The sequence below is a fragment of the Puma concolor genome, chromosome D4, assembly GCF_028749965.1.
Source record: "Puma concolor isolate L17-30 chromosome D4, mPumCon1.1.hap2, whole genome shotgun sequence".
Classification (NCBI taxonomy): Eukaryota; Metazoa; Chordata; class Mammalia; order Carnivora; family Felidae; genus Puma; species Puma concolor.
The window spans coordinates 32,368,880-32,392,734 of NC_141679.1; the positions used below are offsets into that span (position 1 = coordinate 32,368,880).

Here is a 23,855-nt window from a genome sequence, read left to right on the forward strand (position 1 = left end):
GCTGTTCTGAATATTAAATAAGGTAATACAATGAAGGTGCCTTAATGCCATGCCTGTTGTCTCACAAAAGTTCAATACATGGTTATTCTTCTTCTCACTTTTCAGACATAATCTGGATGGGAGAAACATTTGACTAAATAAAACTGTTTCTAAGCAATTATCTCAAGATTGTGTAAACAGGAGGTAGGGGTGGAAATGGATAATTTCCAAAAATTGGGTAGTATTTATTTAGAACTCTGGCAAACAAGAACTTCAGTTCATACAGAGATATATTCCACAGGGTAGGTATTTCCAAGACCTAGATGAGATAGCACTTCAAACTATTGCCCTCCTCCAAAAGCTAACAGTTGCTATCATTGGATTGATGGAGTTGTGGACAATTTTTATTTTTATCTTGATATTAGCTTATCTTGATAGCTAACTGCATTACCTGAATGCATTACAATGAGCAAAGATAGTGAGAAAAATAGTTTTTTCCATTTTGAATGAAATTGATTGAAAACATTAATAAAAAACACTTTATACCTATCAAGGCGGGGGGGGGGTGGTTAAAAAAGGAAAATAACAAGTGTTGGCAAGAATATGGAAAAATTGAGACCTTCATACAATGTTTGTGAAGAAGTGAAATGGTACAACCAGTATAGAAAAGTTTGTTGATTCCTCAAAAAGTTAAACATAGTTACTATTTGACCAAAATTCTACTCCTAGGTGTATACCATAGAGAAATGGAAACATATTCACACAAAAAACTTGTACACAAATGCTCATAACAGCACTGTTTATAGTAGCCCCAAAATAGAAATGTCCATCAACAGATAATAACCATACAATGGAATATTATTCAGCCTCAAAAAGGAATAAAGTACCAATAGACGCTACAACATAGATAAACTTTGAAAGCATTACGCTAAGGGAAAGAAGCCAGACACAAAAGGCCACATAGTATGTGGTTTCATTTATATGAAATACCCAGAATAGTCAAATCCACAGAGACAGAAAATTAGTGGTTTGCAGTGAAAGGGGGTGTGGGCCAAGGCCAGTGGAGAAGAGAATGAGAAGTGATTGCTAACAGGTATGAAATTTCTTTCTGGAATGATAAAAATGTTCTGGAGTGAGACAGGGATGGCTCCACAATATTGTGAATACAATAAAAACATCTGAAATGTACAGCTTAAAATTGTGAATTTTATAGTGTGAATTACACATAGTTTCTAAAAATGACCCTGTTTAGTATTTGTCTTTCTCTGCTTGACTTATTTCACTTAGCTTAATACTCTCGGGCTCCATCCGTGTCATTGCAAATGGCAAGATTTCATTCTTTTTTATAGCTAAGTAATATTCCAGTTTGTGTGCTTGTGTGTGTGTGTGTGTGTGTGTGTGTGTGTGTGTGTGTGTGACATCTTCTTTATCCAGTCATCCGTCAATGGACACACTTGGCTGTTTCCATAATTTGGCTATTGTAGATAACACTGCTATAAACATCAGGGTGCACGTATCTCTTTGAATTAGTTATTTTTGTATTCTTTGGGTAAATACCTAGTAGTGCAATTGCTGGATTGTAACAATTTTTTAAACTTTTTTGAGGAACCTCTATACTGTTTTCCAGGCTACCTGCACCAATTTGCATTCCCACCAACAATACAAGAGGGTTCCCTATTCCCACATCCTCACCAACACCTGTTCTTTCTGGTGTTGTTGAGTTTAGCCATTCTAACAGGTGTGAGATGGTATCTCATTATACTTTTGATTTGCATTTCCCTGATGATAAGTGATGTTGAGTGTCTTTTCATGTGTGTGTTGGACATCTGGATGTCTTCTTTGGAAAAATGTCTTCTGCTCATTTTTTAATTGGATTATTCAATTTCAAGGTGTTGAGTTTGCTAAGTTCTTTATAGATTTTGATTACTAACCCTTTATCAGATATGTCATTTGCATATATCTTCTCCCATTCTATAGGTTGCTTTTTAGTTTTGCTGATTGTTTCCTTTGCTGAACTTGTGATGCACACTGGGTGTTGTATGGAAGTGTTGAATCACTATATTGTACACCTGAAACTAGTATTACTGTATGTTAACTAACTGGAATTTAAATTAAAACATTAAAATTTTTTTAAATTAAAATGACCTTGTTTAGAAGTAGTAAGCTACTTAGTTTGCCACTACTAGTATAAATAATAGAGCAGGGATTAAATGTTATAAATATGAAGATTAAGGCTCAGAGGGATTAAATGTTGACTCTCTTCCTTTCAGACCTAGTTTGGCCATTAGGAATAAAAACTTTCTCAAAGTTGTTCAACAACAACAACAACAACAACAACAACAAAAACTGGTATTGGTTCACATTCTTGAAAGAGAATCATATTGCCCCAGTATATCTACCTATCAAGCTGTACTTGATTGCTGGTCCATCCAGTCACTATGGCCATGGGGTCGCATTCTCATAATATAGATATGAACACCTTCATCAGGGACTACCAATTGAAATGGCTGAGTTGTAGGCATCCTAGAACACATCTCCTAGTTTATGCCAGGCACACAGTCAGTGAGTGGTGGAGTCAGAGAACCTAATGAGAAAGAAAAATCAATGCACCTGATGGCTGAAGAATCAAGATTAATTCCTAGATATTGAGCCTGAGAGACTGGGAAAAATGAAGTCACCAGAAACAGAAATGAGGAGGTGGGAAACAGGAATTAGTGGTAAGGAAGAGAATGGGTTTGTTGGAATAGTTTGAGTGTGAGCTGAAATGATCATGATAAGGAAATAAAACCAGAAATAAAAATGGTGTAGTCCACAACCTTAAGTATAATTGGTGATCAAAACATTAGTTGTCTTCCACCATCCCTTAATTCAATCCTGCCTCTTACACTTTTCCACTTATTCTTGATAGACAGTCCTATTGTCATATTACATTGCAAACAGTCTCAATACAATAATTAGAATGTCCAGTTCAGTTCAATACTCAAATCTCTGAACTTAATTTAGCATCACATCTTTTCCCCACCCCTACCCTTCCTACCACCCACCCCAAAATCCTGCTTCAAGTTGGGGTGAAGAAAGGGACTTGGCCTTCTGGTCACATTCTCCTTCACTTGCTACCTGAAGACTTGCTCTCCCTAGGGATTAAAGTTGGGTGGGGAGTGGGGAACAGACAGAATGAAGAAGAGAGGAGAGGTGAAGAGATAAAACAGTTCTTTATTACTTGTATGGCTTCAAGTTTGCCAGTCTTAGTAGACAATTAAAGCTGATATATCCCTGAACCAGACTGGCAGATGATTAAAGTTGATACTTTCTTTCAAAGTGCCCTTTAAAGATCTCCTGCTGGGCTCCTCTCTACTGCTGCTCTCCTAAAAAGGCTGTAGGGTTAGAAGTGTTGGAATATATTACAGTTTCTTCCTCAGCCCCTTGTCATTAGCTGATACACCTTTATCTTTTTTCCACTGGGGTCTCCTTGCCCTCTCACAAATGTCCCCTTGATGACTTTCTCTCCTGCATGGCCCCTTCTGGTCCTCAAGAAACACTCAGACATTTATTATTGACCATTTCAAACACATCATAAGCTTAAAAAGTAGTCTCATAATAGAATAATGAGGACCCATCAGATAGCTCTAATGGAGAATAATCAATAATCCTCCATTCTTATTTAGTTAATTCCCCATTTCAATCCCACTAAATTTTTGATGTTGTTGCTGGAGTATTTGAAGGATGTATTTTCTCCCATAAATACCTTAGTATCCATTCTCTCTGAATTCACTGTTCTATGGTTTTATCTTTCTTTCTCCTACCCCTCCCCTTACTCTTCCCCACACATATCTTTACACACATATTCTATCAAAACTGTTCTAACAAGGTAGCATGAATACATCTGAAATGAAAAATCCAATATTCACTTTTCAGTCCATTTCTTCCACTGCTCCCAGCAGCATGTGTTCTTCTCAACCACCCCATTCTTATTGGGTAGTCTCTTTTAGTTTGATTTCTCTGATATACCTCCCCAGCTTCTCTTCCAACTTCTCTTACTATTCTTCTTGGCTTCCTAAACATGCTCTTCTTCTCTCTACCATCTTGAGTATTTGTGTTTCTATATAAGAATATGAGACCCACTTTCTCAGATAAGCAAGAGCTTACTTATATCCTAGACCCAGGCTGGGAATACCACGTCTGAGTATATGGATCATTTAAGAAACACAAGGCACTTTCTTCTACAGTCTGGGGTGGTAACCTGCCAGCTGAATTTACAGCCAGGAGTGATGTGGTTTGAAGTGTTGGGGTTCAGACCCAGTGACCAAGAAAGAATTCTTGAGATGTCTTTGCTGCAAAAAGGTGATTTTATTAAAGCACAGGGACAGGACCTGTGGACAGAAAGAGCTGCATGAGGTTGTGAGGAGTAACTGATTATACATTTGGGAGTTGGAGGAAGTAAAGGCAAAGGGAAGTTTCAAAAGGGGCTTTCATATGTTAAATAAGACTCAGAGGATCCTGAAGGCCTAGATATTGTCAAGCTATGGTTGTTTTTCCCTCTAGCAAAGCATTAACATTAAGACAGCTGGAGTTCCTGGAAGAATGTCATACTCTGCCTGTCTCAAGTTATACGCCAATGAGCTGTGGGTTAAATGGAAATTTAATTTTATCTACAGTTCCTTTTGCCTTTGTTTCCCACATCAAGGAGGACTATCCAAACCTATTGTCAATATAAAAGTGTGTGTGTGTGTGTGTGTGTGAGAGAGAGAGAGAGAGAGAAAGAGAGAGAGAAAAGGCGGGTGGTGTTGTTGGAGAAGTGGATAAAGTACACTAAAGATGGCTGATTGGACTAAAACAAACTCTGGTCTCTAGCTTAGAGACCCCTCCTCTGGGCTCTTCTTCCTTTGCTGCTTGCGCGGTAAAACCATCCCCCCCACACACACACAAATATGGAGGCTGATAACTATAAATTACCCTTCCCGCTCGCATTCGGAGCTCAGATCTTTGGAGAAAAGGTCTCCTCTGAGCCCGCTGGTGTTAAATAAATCTCCAATCCACCAAGGTCTCTGAGGGCCACTTGGTTTTTCTGCCAGCATTTCAGCCTGATTCCATAACAAATTTGGTTCACTGACTGGGAAACCCAACCGCGCTGCCCCATTGTTGCCACCAGTTTGGGAAAAGAGCGAGGCAGTTACAGAATGAGGGATCACAAGGGAGAGTGTGCACCCTGCCTAAATTTCAGCAGTCTCCTTCTCTGTCCCCTTTAGGCCGGCCCGCTCCACCGTTCCCACCAGACTTGAGGATACTTGGCAGGTGAGGACCTGGACCCGACATCCAACCGTAAGGCTGGGGCCCAATCTAGTCAGGCCCACTTGCAAGAGTGGAAGGGGGACCTGATCACTCCCTGAGACTTCAGAAGTCTCACAGGTAGGGATTTTGTGGTAGGGAATATAATAACCTCTGGTGTGTATGTGAATGTGAATGTGTGACTCAGTCTAGCTTGCCTGCTGAGTTAGATTCTGTGGCTCCACAGGCAGGTGCCCTTGGGGTCCCCAGGGGGCCACGGAGTCTGAGTGGGACCATCTGTGATTCCATGATGGATGGCACTCGGTGTGGCGATATCAGAATGGTTTCTGATCGTGGGTGGCAGGGCTAGGACCTGTGGGCTGAGCGTCACCTGGGTTCCTTCAAGACACAGCCAGGTGGGCATCTGGCTGGTCTCCTCATTGGAGGTGATGCCCCTGTCCCTCTGTCTTTGTGACTCTGCCTCACAGGAGCATTGTGGGGTTGGGACAGAACAAGGAGAGCCAGGTAAAGGTTTTATATGCTTTATCTGGAGACTCACCCAGGGAGCCAACAGAGCGACCCACTGCTCCCCTAATGTTACCCTCTTCATGACTCTTTAGGCTCCCTCCCCCCTCCCCTGAGCTTGAAACTCCTCCCCTGGTGGACTGCTGCCACTGCTGCCCCAGCCAGAGCTCTGCTGCTGCTGCAGCAGCAGCCGCCCATTTCTCTTCCCCTTCCAGGCCAGAGAACCCTCCCCCACAAGGCTCATGGCCAGATTGCATCCTAGGCCAGGCACAGGCGCCCTCCATCAGGGGCAGGCGCTCTCCAGATGCCAGTCCACATCCACTGATATCAAGAGGCTCTCAGGAAGATCAGAGCAGGGGTCTGACAAAGCCATAAATATGCCCAGTAGCAAGGGGGGATGCCCAGAACATCCTTAGCAATGGGTCAATGAACCTACTGCAAGGGGAAAGGACATTAAAAAGAATAACAAGTGTCCCAACCAGGGAAAGTCCCAAAAACCCAGTGGAAATCAGGAGGAACCTCCAGAAGGGGACATTGTTGGTCTAGCTGAGACAGAACCAGACTAAAAGGGGACACTGACTCTCTCTCCCTGTTCCTCTGCTTAATAGATGTGAGGGATTCTCCCTCATTTCCCAGGTTAAAAGTTATAGTTGGAGCCAACTGTGGTTAGTCTACCTGAAGACAGGGACTTTAAGGAATATTCCCAAGCAGCTGCTGCTTCTGCCTTCCCCTTCCCCTCATGTTTCTGCACCAACTTGGGTGTGGTCCTATACCATCCTCAGTGTCTCAGGCACCATTGGTTCCTCCTCCCACCCTCCAAGTCAAGGAGCAAAGTGCACCCTATTTGGACCACCCATTTCAGATATCTCCACTGGTGCCCCAAATGAAAATTGACAATGGGGAAAAGTTGATTGACTTTTAGGTGGATGCAGGTTAAACATATTCGATGTTTAAACTAATTTAAGTTTATTGGACCTGTCTTTAAAGTTATCAGCAAAGGTCAAATAAGCTCATGTTATTTCTGTTGCAGTTTGTTAATGATAGTTAATTTTGTTTGTCTCAAAGTTTTCATGGGTAATTGTTAAGATAACTTTCAAGGTCCTTGGCAACCTGAAACTTTCCAAATAGTATGGAATGCTAAAGCTTTGATTATTGAACATAGGTTTGTGTTTTTAACTTCTTATTGCTGAGAAATTAAGGCTATTCAGACCTATTGGAAAGCATGCTTTGTACTTAATTGATTCATGAATTTACCATCTAAAAAAATTCTGATTAAACACCTCTTAATTGGTTACCAAGTCCTCATTTGGAGACTAAAGTTTCCTAAGAGTTTAAATTTTGCTAAATTTACTTAAGACTGATGAAAATAAAGAAAGCAACTCTGTATGTAGGAAAATAGGAGGTATATAAGAAAGATATAAGGAATGGAAATACAGTTTCGTCGAGGGTAGAAGAAAATAATTTTGTCCTGAATGAAACTGGTTATTTGGAAAGAAATGGCTTTGGGACAAAATTTAGAAGCAAAAGAAAGTTATAGAAGGTTGAGATGAATGGAACTTTAAAAGTACACTAGTACAAGGTTGAAATCCTGCTTTTCTCTCTGCTCAAATGACAAAGTTTTCTTAAACTGTTGATCTGCTTTTGATAAGACAATGCAAACAAAGGTTTATCCTCCAGGAAAATCAAAGTTTTAGGTCTCATCTCTATCAGGTCTTTGATTACTTAGTTAAAACTTCTGAATGTTAAAGGAGCTAGGTTTTGATAACAACTGTATAATGCTATATATTCACCTTTGGGATCTTTTATTGCCACTTCGGTTGAATATATAAAATTGTAAGATTTGTAATGATCTGTAATCCTATTTAGGATGCACTTATGACTTTGGGGTTTTAACAAACTTCTCAAGATTTAAATGGTAAATGAAGTCTTCTTGACCAATTAGGCTCTTTTATTTGGGATGTTAAGTTACTTGGAAAAGCTCTGTCATACAATAATAAACCTTAGACTGTAGTGCACAGGTAAATGCTGTAACTTCCTGAATATATGCAATTCCTAAAATTTTAATGTTTTGATATAAGGTTATCACTTAATTTTCTGATTACTTGAGGTGTTATGTGTCACAGAAATAACCGAATTTCTTTGTCAATTGCATCATAATGAACTCTCATCAGATCTTTAATGATGTCTATTTCTGAGATTTTGCCATTTATAATTGTTCTTATTCTCTCACAAAACATGTCTCTTCTTCAAGGAGATTTATAAAAAGGAATTTGGGGACAAATACAGGTATTCAACATCCTTAAGATTAATACTAAAATGGGTAAAAATTTCCAGAACTAAAAAGCTGCGTTCAAATTGAATAAGAATTAGGAACATGAGATTAAATGAACTGAGGAAGATTATAGTTTTGTGATTCTTGTTAAAAATATTGCTGGTTCCCTAATGTTTCCTCTTCCAGATTAAGGAAACTTTCTCTTAAGATAACTATGATATATAAAAATGTCATAAAGTATGCATTTGTAAACTGAAGCATTTATCTTTTCTCTCTACATAATTCCCCTGAAATTCAAAACTCTCAATGAGTATTCTTTCTTTCATGGCAATTACAATTGTTTGCAAAAGTTCAATAAGAATCTGTTCATCTTATAACAGGTCACCATTTGGAAATACTGGTTATTTTACCAAGGCTTTGACTGGAATGTCATATTTGAGGATGACATTCATAGACTCAGATATGACCAGACAGCTTTAAGGAATTAGGGTTGGCTTTATAAAACATGGAGCCATAAAGCCCCTTGGAAGTGTTGGCCTGGTCCCTGCTTACAGAGTTCCCAGCAGTCTCACCAGGTAAGTAAAGAAGGTCACTTCCTGGCAGGTGCAGGAACCTCAGGATATCTTGGGGACCTCATGAAGAGGAATTCGCCCAATTCTACATGTATTGCAGGCCTGTCTGATGGCATGTATTTGGCTTGACTTCTGGCCTGGAGAGGCTACTAAAAGTTCAACCTGAGGGTTCCTTATAAAAGGTTCCAACAAAGCAAACTTTAAAAGATCCTCATGATCAATCGCTATTCTTGCTGAGCTTATGTAAATAATTAGGCCAGATTTGTTAAGACTGGATTTGTTCTACAAATGCATTGGTCTCAATTTGGCTATCTCTGGAAAGGGGGGGGGGGTGTTTAGAGAGAACAACTATGTTTCAACAATGCACCGTTATGGATGTTAAATTCTAGTTATGATTGCCTTTAAATGTTTGTTGTTTGCCTAAACTAGACAACTTGAGATAAACTTCAGAAAATTGTCACAGTATTTCATATATAGGCAATCTTCTGTGCTTGTTATACTATGGGGATAATAATAAGACCCCATGGGCATATGATTATTTAAACAACTGAAAAACACTATGGATCTCTAAATATGCAAACCATATCTTCCCTAAACCTGATCTGACAGTTACCAGAAACCGATCCCTTTGGAAGACTTGGAGGTGGACTTTACAGACATACAACCAAATAGAGGATTCAGTTTCAGGTATCACCCCATGGGTCCATCACTCCAGAGCTAAGAAGGCCAACTCAGAGGAACCTTCAACCTGGCGAAGTGATCCAGATCCAGGCAACCCGATTAAACTGACCCTCAAAAAGACACTGGCCCCTGAGATCTCCAGCCCTGCTCCAACCACACCCCGGAAGTTGGCTGGCCTGTGCATGGCAGAAGCTTGAGGAATCAATATATGCACCGAACCCAGGGGTTTGGATACAACTCTGCCAGCCCTTGCCTCTCACTGGTGTCATAGCCCTGATCTTACTGTTGGGCTGATAGAGACTGCACCAACAAGCTGGACATGGGACAAAAGATGTATGCTGGATCTCACATACCTCCTCTAGATGGGAGGATTATTAAGTATTGTCTGTATATTATGATAACCTCTCTCACTTTCACAACTGCCACTTACCCACTTTGCCCCCAGGATTGTTATATGACAATAAGGGGGTCAAGGTCGTTCAGCACTTTCACCTCCCTCCACAAAGATTGCTATAAGGGAAAAACACCCACTCTCTGTCAGGCCCCCCAGGGCCCCAGGGACTAAGGTTTGGACCATGGGGATAACCCAAAATGTCAGAAACCCATGTCACAACAAGGGCTTCCAGAGAGGGAAGCTTGCTACACTTAGCTTCCTCAATGGGGGATCTCAGACAGGGGAGGAATGCAAGACAGGGCCCTTCAAAAGTTTATAAAAGATACCCAGGATAGGGTAATATAAGCCATAAAGGCGACCACTCCCCCAGCAGCCTACCAGGGTTTGAGGCTTTCAGCCCTCAGTCAGATGCTTACCAATTCCCCACTCCAGCGTTGGACTAACACTACTCTAAAGTCCTCCATCAAATAGATGATCACACTCATACCTGCTGGATGTGTTTGCCCCTCAGCTGGAGGGCTTACTTAGCCACTCCTATCCCTTTGACCTGGGAAGCTCCAGAAAATCTCAAATCCAACATTTAATTGGACCCTGACCACTGGGCTCCGTTTCACAAATGCCAACAATCTAATCTGTACAGTCCCTGAGGGTATGAATGGTACCTCTCTATAACGAAGAAATATAACCTTAAAGAGGAATACAACCCTATGTTCAACCCCTAGGGTGTTCTATCTATGTTCTACTTCAGCCTACCAATGCTTAGAAGCCAACTGGACTCAGATATGTTATTCCATCTTCCTAACCCCAGAGATATCCGTATACACTGAAGATCAGCTCCTAACAGCCTTTAGCCCCAAGTCCCAGACTAAACAGGTAGTCCTGCTACCTGTTCTGATATGAGCAGAAATAGAGACAGGAATAGGAACTGGAATAGGGGGCATAGGTTCATCCGTGGGACTATACCATAGACTATCTCAAGAGCTAAATGAAGACATGGAACAGGTGGCAGATTCTCTGGTAACCTTACAAAGCCAAATAAACTCTCTGGCGGCAGTGACCCTCCAAAATAGGTGAGCCCTCGACCTCCTCACTTCAGAAAAAGGAGGGACTTGCATCTTTCTGGGGGAGGAATGTTGCTATCTCCTAAACCAGTCAAGAATAGTTACAACTAAGGTTAAGAAATTCAAGGAAAGAATTCAACATAAACAATAGGAAAATATCAATCAATGGAAAGGATGGGATCTCACAGATTGGGCATCCTGCTTCCTGCCCTGGCAGGGCCCCTCCTCTCCATAATTTTACTTGTATCCATCGGCCCCTGTATACTGAATGCCATGGTATGTTTTATTGAAAACACTGTTGCTTGCCAAACTACTGCACATATCTTAGCCTTCTGAGAGTACCAACCTGTAAAACTGAAAGGTGATGCCTATTAAAAGTTTTTTTTTTTAAAGGCATCAAAGGGGGGAATTTTGGAGAAGTGGATAATGTACACCAAAGATGGCTGATTGGACTAAAACAAACTCTGGTCTCTAGCTTAGAGACCCCCTCCTCCGGGCTCTTCTTCCTTAGCTGCCCACGCGAAAACCACCCCCCCACACACACAAATATGAAGGCTGATAATTATAAATTACCCTTCCTGTTCGCATTCAGGGCTCAGATCTTTGGAGAAACGATCTCCTCTGAGCCTGCTGGTGTTAAGTAAATCTCCAATCCACCAGGGTCTTCAAGTGCTGCTTGGTTTTTCTGCCAGCGTTCCAGCCTGATTCCATAACAGTGTGAGAAGGGAGATGATTCATTTTCAGAAATACCAAATAAAAGCTGTGCTATCTAGTTAACAGTAGGTTTACAACCGATTGGAAATATGTACAACTTCTCCCCACCACAGTGGAGTCCCAAACCCTTAGACTCTTCACTTCCTGGTTCTTCTTCCCCTCTCTGTTTCGTGGACTTATTTTCCCGAATTTATTTTCATGGGCTTTGCAACAAGCATGCACCAAAGAACAAAGGGAGGAAGGACTGAAAATCTCTGTGTCACCTTAGTGAATGTACATTTGTTCCAATCAGACTACTTTTTGTCTTACATGGGCATGGGTGACATCCAGGTGATAAGGGAGCATGGGGCGGGCTGACAAAGTGCAAGCTAGCACACCCAACCCCCCCCCCCCCAAGGTGGGATGTGTGATATTTTTCAGGCACTCCTGTCTGCCCCAGGACAAAGGAAAGGAAAGAAAACAAATGGCCAACTGATAGAGATCACAGTCATACAGGACATTGGTCTCCATGATTTTATCTTAATAAATTACAAGAAAAAGGCAATCTTATTAGGCAAGAAAAAGCCTAATCTCCAGAAACCTATGGACTCAGTTTCCTGGAGCCCCAACATCACCCCTCCATAGTGATATGGAGAACAAAGGCAAGAAGGAAATGGCAGGTAAAATTAAATTTTCTGGTGACCTGCAGCCCATTGACAAATACTTGAGGCAAATAGAGTATAAAATTTCTCCGGGAACTCCCTACGGTCCTAATGTTAATGCCTTACCAGAAGGAAAACAACCTTAGCTTAACAATAGCAAGGCCTCAGGTACCTTAAGAGTCCTCTTTAGCATATCAAAGTCCCTCTGGAAGCCTCCCTTTTGACTTTACCTCCCCAACTCCATAGTTTAAAACCAGCCATTCTTCACAACCCCAGCGCAACTCTTTCTGCCCATGGGTCCTGTCCCTGTGCTTTAATAAAATCACCTTTTTGCACCAAAGACGTCTTCAAGAATTATTTCTTGGTCATTGGCTCTGGACCTCCCACCATCACCCCAAAACCTCATCATGGGTAAGGCTGTAACCTCTGTAGTACTCAGCCAAAGAGGAACCAGGGGAGGGACTTGCATGCTAGGAGATAAATTGTCTGCTGTAACTGCCCTAATTGTGCCTGTTCATCAGACACCTGCTCTTGCAAGAACGTTGATTAAAGCCTCCCTTCACTGTGCTCCCTCTGTGTCCCTTGTTTGGTTGTGTCGATGGGCTTATTTCTAACAGGTGGCAGAGAGATATCAGGCTGTGGAATGAAAACCAAAAGAGAACAAGAAGGCTTTAGCCCAGATAAACTCCCTTAAAAGAAGACGGTGTTGGGGCGCCTGGGTGGCGCAGTCAGTTAAGCGGCCGACTTCAGCCAGGTCACGATCTCGCGGTCCGTGAGTTCCAGCCCCGCGTCGGGCTCTGGGCTGGTGGCTCGGAGCCTGGAGCCTGTTTCCAATTCTGTGTCTCCCTCTCTCTCTGCCCCTCCCCCGTTCATGCTCTGTCTCTCTCTGTCCCAAAAAAATAAATAAACGTTAAAAAAAAAATTTTTTTTTAAATAAAAAAAAAAGAAGACGGTGTTGAAGTGCACTTCCCATGTATGCTGGTGAATTGTAAAATCTGAAATTCCATGTGCTGCCTTGACAGCTTTAAGCCTCACAGAATCCCAAAGGCCTACCATGCGTTCCCTTGCTCCCCTCCCAGCTAGCTCACCTGTCAGCCCAGCTAGCTACACACTACCCGGCTCTCCAACCTAACAGGTTTCATCTCTTTGACAGCCCAAGTTACTATTCAAATAAACCACACCCTCCAACAGGGATCAAGGGTCACCTCACTCTCTTGTCATTATAAATCTTGCCTCCCATAGCCCCTGCTTGTTCACTCTGCTCCCAAGAGAAACCCCTGTGGGCCCTGGCATATGGTGTCCTCCTCTCCCCAGGCTGTGAGTATATGTGACTAATAAACTATTGCTGATCTCATCTGATCATGTCAGGCATTGCGTGTTTGGGCATCTCATACTACTTAGGGCAAGGAATAATCTCCCCCTTTCACTAATAGAGTAAATAGAAGGTAGAACATCTGGCAGGGAATTTGGTTGGGAATGGAGTGGTTAACAAGGTCTCAAGGAATCTCAGACATTTGACCCTCTCATTCCTCACTCCACATTGCCAGCCCCCAACTAGACCCCACCCCACACAAGGCCATTAGCTCCCAGAAGTTTAGCTCTTCTTTTAAGGACTGGTAACTTTTTAGACAAGATATCTTTTCTGATTAAAGGCCAACTGTGCTTCCTATTGCCTATGGGACACTACCATTTAGATGTACTTTAGATTGTTCAAACTTAACACAACTCTGACTAAATGCATTCTTTTCCTCTATCTCATCAACAAAGTCATTCTTATGCTTTCATCTCTGTATAACCAGTACCTAACACAGTGCCTGGCACTTTTAATAATTTTTTTATTAAGTATATGAAGGAGTGAGTCAAGGCTCCATGACTAGTTTATTCCTTCCTGCTACTTGATGCTCTGCACCTCTAGTTCAGAGGTTCCTAAATATTAACATGAATAAGGATAATCTGAAAAGTTTGTTAAAGCACAGTTTCCTGCGTCCCAGTCATGGAAATCCTGATTCAGTAGATCAAAGTGGAACTCATGAATTTGTATTTATGAGAAGTTAATATGTGATGGCAATACTGCTGGTCAGAGGATCATATCTGAAAATCAATGTTCCAGTTCATACAAGTGCATGGCCACTGGTTAATGGGGGAAACAAAGGCAGAAGGACTGTAGATAAAATTAAATTTCCATATAACCCACAGCCCATTGGCGTATAACTTGAGATAGGCAGAGTATGACATTCTTCCAGGAATTCCCAACTGTCTTAATGTTAATGCTTTGCTAGAGGGAAAAATAACTTTAGCTTGACAATATCTAGGCCTCCAGGATCCTGTGAGTCTTATTTAACATAGGAAAGTCCTTTTGGAAACTTCCCCTTGCCTTTATCTTCCCCCACTCCCAAGTGTATAATCAGTTACCTCTCACAACCCCAGTGCAGCTCTTTCTGTCCACAGGTCCTGTCCCTGTGCTTTAATAAAACCACCTTTCTGTACCAAAAACATCTTAAGAATTCTTTCTTAGCCATCGGCTCCAAACTTCAACACTTCAAACCACATCACTGATGACCTATGCTTGGAATCATTTCTCTGCATGATTATTCTTTCTTGTAACAAGTTCTTTTGGGTCTCTGATATCTGTTTTGCCTTGAATTCTGATACCTGTACTTGCCTCCATGCCAGCTTTCTCATTTCTACTGACCAATCTTGCTACACTCTTTGAATTTTCCTAGTTGTCCCTCCTTGCCTAGACCAAAGGCCCTAAACTTCCCTCTGCTCAGTCCTCACATTAAGCCTAACATTTGCAAAGACTGAAGTCTAAAGAGATGTCTATATTGTATAATGTCAAATTTATCAAAGACCAAAATATCAAGTTCTGTTTAAACTACATGGTATGATCAAAGCTTTCCTAATACAATGAATATAAGAGAAAGATCTCATTCTATGCCAACTACAATTAGATAAAACCATTTCAGAAACCACAGAACTAATCAGTAAAAACAGCAATGGGTTACTTTTGTGTCAGGCCTCCATATTAATGAAAGCATGATGGACAGCAAAGAGTATGAATTTTGGTACTAGAGAGATCTTGGTTCTAATCTTAATTTCTGCCATCTATGTGACCTCACACTGCTCTGTATCTCAGTGTCATTGCCTGTTAAATAGAGCTAATATATCTCCCAGATAGGGATCTTGAGAAGATGGAATAAGGAAATGGTTGTAAGCACCTAGCACAGTGTCTGGACTATATTGGGATCAACAAAAGTTAATCCTATTTCCTCCTTTCAACATACATTTGCAATTTAATATCCAATAGAACTTTTTTTTTTTCCTCAAGGGAGGCATACTTTTCAAAGAACCACACTCAAAGAAAACAAACAAAACTTGTTAAATCAGGTCAGAATTTTGCAGTTGAATGGGATCCTCATTATTAGTTTGTCTCATTATTAGAGGCATTTTATAAAATTAAACAAAGACAAGAAGAAAAATAAATATATTTCTGCTTTTTGCTTTGCATTGCACCATACTGGCTTTTTCTTCTATTAAAAGAATGATTACTCTACATTCTCTAAGGAAACACTTGGGAATTTTGGAATGAGTTTCAGCTTACACACCACCTCTTTGACATAAACAGTCCTTCCTCAGTGAGAAGTCTTTTTTTTAAATGTTTATTTTTGAGAGAGAGAGAGAGAGACAGAGCATGAGCAGGGGAGGGCATAGAGAGAGGAAGACACAGAATCCTATGTAGGCACCAGGCTCTGAGCTGTCTGTATAGAGCCTGACGTGGGGCTCGAAACTCACGAACCATGAGATCATGACCTGAGCCAGAGTTGGATGCTCAACCAACTGAGCCGCCCAGGTGCCCTGAGAAGTCTTATTAATTGCAATATAGGATTTTAAGCAAATCAGTATGAACTGATTTGGTATTCCGTTCCATGCAAGTGTAACTTATTTAACAGAACTTTTCCTATTTTTCCTTGAATTGTCATCAAGACCCCATGGATGGAAAGAAAACCAGTAATTACCCAATATTTGAAATTCAGTTATTTGAACAAACCATTTCATCCATTTCAATGCAAAAGAAGACTGATAAGGGATGGAAAAGTCAAGTGTTCAAGGAATGCTAAACTCGTGAAGAAAAACAATCCCCTCCCTTCATCTCTTAGAAACCAAAAGTAAACATTTCCCATAAAATCGCTGATAAATTTTGGGAGCCTGCCAGAGGAGACTGACATTTAATTGCCTGGCTGATGCCTGCTCTACTACAGGCCCTGCCTTTGTACTGCTGAGCCAAAAAAGGCACACTTGGGAAAGAATGTAGGATGATCACAGAGTTGAAAACATAAGACTTCTCTCTCAGTATATGACAGAGCAAGCAGACCAAAAGAAAAAAAATAAAACAGTAAGGAAATAGAAAATATGCAACACTTTCAACTAAATTGGCCTAATTTATTTGGGTGTTTTGTTTTGTTGTTTTGTTTTGTTATAGAGAGAGAGCAAATGCAAGTAGGGAAGAGGGGCAGAGAAAGAGAATCCTAAATAGGCTTCTTGCCGAGTGGAGCCTGATGTGGGGTTTGATCCCATGACCCTGGGATCATGACCCAAACCCAAATCAAAAGTCAGACACAACTGATTGAGCCACACAGGCACCCCTCTGTTTTCTGTTTAATAAGTCTAGTTAGGGGGTTATCAATTTTATTAATTCTTTCAAAGAACCAGCTCTTAATTTTGTTGATCTATTCTACTGGGTTTTTTTGTTCGTTTGTTTGTTTCTATATTATTTATTTTTGCTCTAATCTTTGCTATTCCCATCACCTGCTGGCTTTAAGCTTTATTTGCTGTTCCTTTTCTAGCTCCTTTAGGTGCAAAGTTAGGTTGTGAATTTGAGACTTTTCTTGCTTCTTGATTAAGACCTGTATTGTAATATACCTCCCTCTTAACTGCCTTTGTTATATCCCAAAGTGTTTGGACTGTTGTTTTCATTTGCATTTGCATCCATGTACTTTTTAAAAATTTCTTCTTTAATGTCTTGGCTGACCCATTCATTCTTTAGTAGGATGTTCTTTAACCTCCATGTATTTGTGGTCTTTCCAAATTTTTTTCTTGTGGTTGACTTCAAGTTTTATAGTGTTGTGGTCTGAAAATATGCATTACACCTTTCAGGATTAAAAGTAAAGTTAAATCTGTTTTGTGTAGATATTTTTTTATCAGGTTGAGGAAGTTTCCTTCTATTTCTAGTTTGCTGAGAGTTTTAAAATCTTGAATAAATATTGAATTTTGCTAATGCTTTTCTGTACATATTGAAATTATGATATAATTTTCTTTTTTATTCTGTTCATATAGTAACTTACAATAATTGATTTTAAAATGTGGAACCAACATTGTATAACTGAGATAAGTCCCACTTTATGATGTATGATCTTTTTGTATATTACTGGTTTTTTTAAATCTGGGTTTTTTCCTTTTGCTGAAGTATTTTTTTATATGAAATTTATTGTCAGATTGGTTTCCATGCAACACCCAGTGCTCATCCCAACAGGTGCCCTCCTCAATGCCCATCACTCACTTTCCCCTTCCCCCCACCCCCATCAACCCTCAGTTTGTTCTCAATATTTAAGAATCTCTTATGGTTTGCCTCCTTCCCTCTCTGTAACTTTCTTTTCCCCCCTTTCCCTCCCCCCTGGTCTTCTGTTGAGTTCTCAGGTTTTTATTACTCATTTTAATTTACCAACACTTTATTCAGATTTTTTTAAAAAAAAATTTATTTTAAAAAGGGGGGCCCTGGGTGGCTCAGTTGGTTAAGTGTCCAACTTTGGCTCAGGTCATGATCTCACGGTTCACGGGTTCAAGCCCCATGTTGGGCTATGTGCCAACAGCTCAGAACCTGGCCTGCTTCAGATTGTGTCTCCCTCTCTCTCTGCCCCTCCCCTACTCAGGCTCTGTCTTTCTGTGTCTGTCAAAAATAAATAAAACGTTAAAAAAAATTTTTTTAAGTTTTTTGAGTTAGGTTTGGAGGAATATTGGTTAGTATATTTTCTTTATACCTTTATTTGACTTTGCTACTGGGAATAGTGCTGTCATCATTAAATGAGTGGCTAAGTGTTACCTCCTCTTTTATTTCCTGGAAGATTTTGTATAAATTATTATTATTTTTTCCTTAATTCCATGGTAGAATTCACTAGTGACGCAATCTGGGCCTGGAGAAGTTTTGTGGCAGCATTTTGGACTATGAATTCAATTCTTTAATAGATATGCTGTTATTCATGTTATCTTTAGTAATTAACTTATTTCAAGAAATGTGTTCCAGGAGAGAAGGAAGATGGCGGCGTAGGAGGACGCTGGGCTCACCGCGCGTCCTGCTGATCACTTAGATTCCACCTACACCTGCCTAAATAACCCAGAAAACTGCCAGAGGATTAGCAGAACGGAGTCGCCGGAGCCAAGCGCAGACTAGAGGCCCACGGAAGAGGGTAGGAAGGGCTGCGAGGCGGTGCGCGCTCCACGGACTGGCGGGAGGGAGCCGGGGCGGAGGGGCGGCTCGCCGGCCAAGCAGAGCCCCCGAGTCTGGCTTGCAAAAAGCGGAGGGGCCTGACGGACTGTGTTCCGACAGCAAGCGCGACTTAGCGTCTGGGAGGTCATAAGTTAACAGCTCTGCTCAGAAAGCGGGAAGGCTGGAGGACAAAGGGAAGAAGAGCTGCTGAGCCCCCGGACGACAGAGCTCAGTTTGGTGGGGAACAAAGGCGCTCGCCAGCGCCATCTCCCCCGCCCATCCCCCAGCCAAAATCCCAAAGAGAACCAGTTCCTGCCAGGGAACTTGCTCGCTCCGCGCAAACACCCAACTCTGCGCTTCTGCGGAGCCAAACCCCCGGCAGCGGATCTGACTCCCTCCTGCTGCCACAGGGCCCCTCCTGAAGTGGATCACCTAAGGAGAAGCAAGCTAAGCCTGCCCCTCCTGCCCCTGTGCACCTTGCCTACCCACCCCATCTAAGACGCCAGATCCCCAGCATCACAAGCCTGGCAGTGTGCAAGTAGCCCAGACGGGCCACCCCACCCCACAGTGAATCCCGCCCCTAGGAGAGGGGAAGAGAAGGCACACACCAGTCTGACTGTGGCCCCAGCGGTGGGCTGGGGGCAGACATCAGGTCTGACTGCGGCTCCGCCCACCAACTCCAGTTATACACCACAGCACAGGGGAAGTGCCCTGCAGGTCCTCACCATGCCAGGGACTATCCAAAATGACCAAGCGGAAGAATTCCCCTCAGAAGAATCTCCAGGAAATAACAACAGCTAATGAGCTGATCAAAAAGGATTTAAATAATATAACAGAAAGTGAATTTAGAATAATAGTCATAAAATTAATCGCTGGGCTTGAAAACAGTATAGCTGACAGCAGAGAATCTCTTGCTACAGAGATCAAGGGACTAAGGAACAGTCACGAGGAGCTGAAAAATGCTTTAAACGAAATGCATAACAAAATGGAAACCACCACGGCTCGGATTGAAGAGGCAGAGGAGAGAATAGGTGAACTAGAAGATAAAGTTATGGAAAAAGAGGAAGCTGAGAAAAAGAGAGATAAAAAAATCCAGGAGTATGAGGGGAAAATTAGAGAACTAAGTGATACACTAAAAAGAAATAATCTACGCATAATTGGTATCCCAGAGGAGGAAGAGAGAGGGAAAGGAGCTGAAGGGGTACTTGAAGAAATAATAGCTGAGAACTTCCCTGAAGTGGGGAAGGAAAAAGGCATTGAAATCCAAGAGGCACAGAGAACTCCCTTCAGACGTAACTTGAATTGATCTTCTGCACGACATATCATAGTGAAACTGGCAAAATACAAGGATAAAGAGAAAATTCTGAAAGCAGCAAGGGGTAAACGTGCCCTCACATATAAAGGGAGACCTATAAGACTCGTGACTGATCTCTCTTTTGAAACTTGGCAGGCCAGAAAGAATTGGCACGAGATTTTCAGTGTGCTAGACAGAAAAAATATGCAGCCGAGAATCCTTTATCCAGCAAGTCTGTCATTTAGAATAGAAGGAGAGATAAAGGTCTTCCCAAACAAACAAAAACTGAAGGAATTTGTCACCACTAAACCAGGCCTCCAAGAGATCCTAAGGGGGACCCTGTGAGACAAAGTACCAGAGACATCACTACAAGCATAAAACATACAGACATCACAATGACTCTAAACCCATATCTTTCTATAATAACACTAAATGTAAATGGACTAAATGCGCCAACCAAAAGACATAGGGTATCAGAATGGATAAAAAAACAAGACCCATCTATTTGCTGTCTACAAGAGACTCATTTTAGACCTGAGGACACCTTTAGATTGAGAGTGAGGGGATGGAGAACTATTTATCATGCTACTGGAAGCCAAAAGAAAGCTGGAGTAGACATACTTATATCAGAAAAACTAGACTTTAAATTAAAGGCTGTAACAAGAGATGAAGAAGGACATTATATAATAGTGACAGGGTCTATCCATCAGGAAGAGCTAACAATTATAAATGTCTATGCGCCGAACACCGGAGCGCCCAAATATATAAAACAATTACTCATAAACATAAGCAACCTTATTGAGAAGAATGTGGTAATTGCAGGGGACTTTAACACCCCACTTACAGAAATGGATAGATCATCTAGACACACGGTCAATAAAGAAACAAGGGCCCTGAATGAGACATTGGATCAGATGGACTTGACAGATATATTTAGAACTCTGCATCCCAAAGCAACGGAATATACTTTCTTCTCGAGTGCACATGGAACATTCTCCAAGATAGATCATATACTGGGTCACAAAACAGCCCTTCATAAGTTTACAAGAATTGAAATCATACCATGCATACTTTCAGACCACAATGCTATGAAGCTTGAAATCAACCACAGAAAAACGTCTGGAAAACCTCCAAAAGCATGGAGGTTAAAGAACACCCTACTAACGAATGAGTGGGTCAACCAGGCAATTAGAGAAGAAATTAAAAAATATATGGAAACAAACGAAAATGAAAATACAACAATCCAAACGCTTTGGGACGCAGCGAAGGCAGTCCTGAGAGGAAAATACATTGCAATCCAGGCCTATCTCAAGAAACAAGAAAAATCCCAAATACAAAATCTAACAGCACACCTAAAGGAACTAGAAGCAGAACAGCAAAGGCAGCCTAAACCCAGCAGAAGAAGAGAAATCATAAAGATCAGAGCAGAAATAAACAATATAGAATCTAAAAAAACTGTAGAGCAGATCGACGAAACCAAGAGTTGGTTTTTTGAAAAAATAAACAAAATTGACAAACCTCTAGCCAGGCTTCTCAAAAAGAAAAGGGAGATGACCCAAATAGATAAAATCATGAATGAAAATGGAATTATTACAACCAATCCCTCAGAGATACAAACAATTATCAGGGAATACTATGAAAAATTATATGCCAACAAATTGGACAACCTGGAAGAAATGGACAAATTCCTGAACACCCACACTCTTCCAAAACTCAATCAGGAGGAAATAGAAAGCTTGAACAGACCCATCACCAGCGAAGAAATTGAATCGGTTATCAAAAATCTCCCAACAAATAAGAGTCCAGGACCAGATGGCTTCCCAGGGGAGTTCTACCAGACGTTTAAAGCAGAGATAATACCTATCCTTCTCAAGCTATTCCAAGAAATAGAAAGGGAAGGAAAACTTCCAGACTCATTCTATGAAGCCAGTATTACTTTGATTCCCAAACCAGACAGAGACCCAGTAAAAAAAGAGAACTACAGGCCAATATCCCTGATGAATATGGATGCAAAAATTCTCAATAAGATACTAGCAAATCGAATTCAACGGCATATAAAAGGAATTATTCACCATGATCAAGTGGGATTCATTCCTGGGATGCAGGGCTGGTTCAACATTCGCAAATCAATCAACGTGATACATCACATTAACAAAAAAAAAGAGAAGAACCATATGATCCTGTCAATCGATGCAGAAAAGGCCTTTGACAAAATCCAGCACCCTTTCTTAATAAAAACCTTTGAGAAAGTCGGGATAGAAGGAACATACTTAAAGATCATAAAAGCCATTTATGAAAAGCCCACAGCTAACATCATCCTCAACGGGGAAAAACTGAGAGCTTTTTCCCTGAGATCAGGAACACGACAGGGATGCCCACTCTCACCGCTGTTGTTTAACATAGTGCTGGAAGTTCTAGCATCAGCAATCAGACAACAAAAGGAAATCAAAGGCATCAAAATTGGCAAAGATGAAGTTAAGCTTTCGCTTTTTGCAGATGACATGATATTATACATGGAAAATCCGATAGACTCCACCAAAAGTCTACTAGAACTGATACATGAATTCAGCAAAGTTGCAGGATACAAAATCAATGTACAGAAATCAGTTGCATTCTTATACACTAACAATGAAGCAACAGAAAGACAAGTAAAGTCTTGTCTGATCCCATTCACAATTGCACCAAGAAGCATAAAATACCTAGGAATAAATCTAACCAAAGATGTAAAGGATCTGTATGCTGAAAACTATAGAAAGCTTATGAAGGTAATTGAAGAAGATTTAAAGAAATGGAAAGACATTCCCTGCTCATGGATTGGAAGAATAAATATTGTCAAAATGTCAATACTACCCAAAGCTATCTACACATTCAATGCAATCCCAATCAAAATTGCACCAGCATTCTTCTCGAAACTAGAACAAGCAATCCTAAAATTCATATGGAACCACAAAAGGCCCCGAATAGCCAAAGTAATTTTGAAGAAGAAGACCAAAGCAGGAGGCATCACAATCCCAGACTTTAGCCTCTACTACAAAGCTGTCATCATCAAGACAGCATGGTATTGGCACAAAAACAGACACATAGACCAATGGAATAGAATAGAAACCCCAGAACTAGACCCACAAACGTATGGCCAACTAATCTTTGACAAAGCAGGAAAGAACATGCAATGGAAAAAAGACACTCTCTTTAACAAATGGTGCTGGGAGAACTGGACAGCAACATGCAGAAGGTTGAAACTAGACCACTTTCTCACACCATTCACCAAAATAAACTCAAAATGGATAAAGGACCTGAATGTGAGACAGGAAACCATCAAAACCTTAGAGGAGAAAGCAGGAAAAGACCTCTCTGACCTCAGCCGTAGCAATCTCTTACTCGACACATCCCCAAAGGCAAGGGAATTAAAAGCAAAAGTGAATTACTGGGACCTTATGAAGATAAAAAGCTTCTGCACAGCAAAGGAAACAACCAACAAAACTAAAAGGCAACCAACGGAATGGGAAAAGATATTTGCAAATGACATATCGGACAAAGGGCTAGTATCCAAAATCTATAAAGAGCTCACCAAACTCCACACCCGAAAAGCAAATAACCCAGTGAAGAAATGGGCAGAAAACATGAATAGACACTTCTCTAAAGAAGACATCCGGATGGCCAACAGGCACATGAAAAGATGTTCAGCGTCGCTCCTTATCAGGCAAATACAAATCAAAACCACACTCAGGTATCACCTCACGCTAGTCAGAGTGGCCAAAATGAACAAATCAGGAGACTATAGATGCTGGAGAGGATGTGGAGAAACGGGAACCCTCTTGCACTGTTGGTGGGAATGCAAATTGGTGCAGCCGCTCTGGAAAGCAGTGTGGAGGTTCCTCAGAAAATTAAAAATAGACCTACCCTATGACCCAGCAATAGCACTGTTAGGAATTTATCCAAGGGACACAGGAGTACTGATGCATAGGGGCACTTGTAC

The 23,855-nt window shown here is 41.2% G+C and overlaps 1 long non-coding RNA gene across 1 annotated transcript; it reads left to right on the forward strand.

The window, feature by feature from the left end:
• The first annotated feature begins 1,157 nt into the window (after nt 1-1,157).
• On the forward strand, nt 1,158-12,672 carry LOC147574801 (uncharacterized). The gene is made up of 2 exons (XR_015243519.1): nt 1,158-8,616; nt 9,223-12,672. It is a non-coding gene; the product is annotated as an uncharacterized LOC147574801 (long non-coding RNA).
• The last annotated feature ends 11,183 nt before the right edge of the window (nt 12,673-23,855 follow it).